The following is a 2,621-nucleotide window of genomic DNA, read 5'->3' as shown; positions in this document are numbered from 1 at the left end:
AAAAAAAAAAAAAATCCCTAAATCCACAGCACATATGAATACTCACTAAATCTTGCCCTGACTTGTTCTGGCAAATTTAGCAACTGAGTAGCAGGAATCCCTTAAAAGACTTTCTCCACATAAAAATATGAGATATCCCTTAAATAAAAGGTCACTAATTCATTTCTTTGCAAGTTGTGGTTTGATGTAACTACTGATGACAGCAAAGACCAAAAGGGGCTGTGTCTGATAGCCTTCTGTTTCTCTAGACAAGTCTGCGAAACCACAGCAGATTATCAGACATGAAACAAAGCCAAGTGCATTTAACCTATTTATAATCTTCAACAATTAGAGAAAGAAAAAAGTGTCCTTGAACATAGTTTTGATAGGGTGCTTAAACTGATATAAATTCATTTTTTCACATTATAAGTACAAATGAAAGAAAACTTTTCCTTTTGTCTCTGCTGGGAGTTGACAGAGAGTTAGGAAAATATTCTGGAATAAAATGCCTTGCCACTAGACTCCTTGGGATATGTACTTATTAGAGAGATGAAAAAATATCTTTCCAGTAGCACCAGTATTTGCAAAAAGCAAAGAAAGTTGCTACCTAAAGCCTTATTAAAAACAAAGCAAATTCAATTTTAAAATCTCTTTCAAGGGCCATTGTATAAAACAAAATTCTAGTGCATTTAGAGGAGAAATAGAATTAGATCTAGAAAAGTGACTTAAAAGCAAATTATGCCATTCATTAACAAAGGAAAAAGGCAAAGTGAAGGAGGAAATAGAAGCAGGAAGAATGGCAGCCCCAAAAGAAATTGCTTCTAATGGGAGACATACACTTTTCCAAAAGAACTCAGTACTTTCTTAATTCTCAGGCCACTGAGTCTACTGCAGATGTAGACAAAAGGACATGGGAGAAAAAAACTCTATATTCATGAATTTTATGTGGTCTTACTATTGCTTACTAACCATCTGATTTCTCAAACTAATCAATTAGCTTCTTATAAATTATTTTTGTGTTGACATCTCCACTAATGTCAAGGTCATTATCAGCAGCATATAGGATATATTTTTTAAGAAGTTAAAATAAAATACTTAGCCTGTAAACAAAAGCATAAGTTCTTACTTTCCAGATTCACAAAATAGTAATTTGATATGCTTAAATTCACAGCTATGCACAGCAGCTATTATTAGTTAAAAAGACACATCATTAGGCTGAGACAAGATGCATCAGAAGAGATAATACTCCACTAATTTTTGGTGAACATTAGCTAATTTATAGCTATCAGCAATATTTATAAAACCTATAGGTTAATATATCAAGACCTAAAATCAAGCCTACATATGTTTCCTATATATCAAAGAAAAATGTATTATTCACCACTACATAGTTGGGGAAAATATCTCACATTTGCTATAACTAGAGGCTTACAGTGGGTTACTTTATAATGTAGTCTTATTAAAAATACTATCTGAGTTTTATATAATGATGCTAAATACTAACCTATTGGCATACTTATACACGTTGAGTCTATCTTGGCTGATGTTGCTAAAGATTTTAGGTCTTGATTCTGTCTCTGACAGATGTAAGATTCTGTGTCTGTTGTTTGCCGTGGAGATTGAGGTTATATAATGTTCATTTAGCCATGTGTCTCTCTCTGTGTGTGTGTGTATAGGAAACCTTTCTTATTTCTAATTTATTTTTATTTTTTGAGACGGAGTCTCACTCTGTTGCCCAAGCTGGAGTGCAGTGGCATGATCTTGGCTCATTGCAACCTTTGTCTCCTGGGTTCAAGCAATTCTCCTACCTCAGCATCCCAAGTAGCTGGGATTACAGGCACCTGCCACCATGCCCAGTTAGTTTTTGCATTTTTAGAAGAGACGGAGTTTCACCACATCGGCCTGGCTGGTCTCGAGCTCCTGACCTTGGGCAATCTGCCCACCTCAGCCTCCCAAAGTGCTGGGATTACAGGCATGAGCCACCGTGCCTGGCTGGGAGCCTTTCTAAATACGTGTGATATTACTTGTCCTACAAAAACCTTCCCAGCCCTCTTCCCTTCCAAATTCTTGGCTTGATAATTTACAGTTAGCTGAGCTAAATTTCTTAGGCGGGAGTTTTGTTCTTTATAGTATGAGGGTCTTAATTAATTTTGATTAGTCATTGACTCAGCAGCTAACATGAATTTGCTGAGACCTGATGACTACCGGGAATTGTGTGTATTTACAGTTCTGAGTTTGGAGGCTATATTTCTAGTAATGAACCCTTTACTTTCACATTTCACCTGTGGGTGAGTGGGGAAGCATGACAGTGTGAAGAATCCACTCTGAATGCTGTCCACATTTCTGTCTTTTTTATCTTCTCTCTTCACCTCTTCACAGAGAGTAGAGGTAGGGAATGGGACACATTTAGAGACGATTGAAAGAAACATAAAGTGGAGAGTAGCAAAGAAAGCAAACCTGCGAAATACCCTTCACCTCTTTCTTTCTCCCTTCTGAAGCTCTAAAAGCTTGTAGTGTAACTAATTCTCACTGGTGCAGACTTAATGAATATGGAACAAAGCCACTTACTACTTACAGTCTTTTCTGTGTTTCCTTCAGTACTTAAGACAATTTTTTTTTTTTTTTTTTTTTTTTTTTTTTTT

The 2,621-nt window shown here is 36.1% G+C and overlaps 1 protein-coding gene across 1 annotated transcript in view; it reads right to left on the bottom strand.

Moving 5' to 3' along the window:
• Window positions 1-2,621, bottom strand: part of IL1RAPL2 (interleukin 1 receptor accessory protein like 2) — a 53,013-nt gene that overhangs the window by 5,210 nt on the left and 45,182 nt on the right.

This window comes from Rhinopithecus bieti, unplaced genomic scaffold (genome assembly GCF_001698545.2).
Source record: "Rhinopithecus bieti isolate Rb0 unplaced genomic scaffold, ASM169854v2 scaffold_62808, whole genome shotgun sequence".
NCBI classification, from domain to species: domain Eukaryota; kingdom Metazoa; phylum Chordata; class Mammalia; order Primates; family Cercopithecidae; genus Rhinopithecus; species Rhinopithecus bieti.
This window is presented reverse-complemented; position numbering and strand designations above follow the sequence as displayed.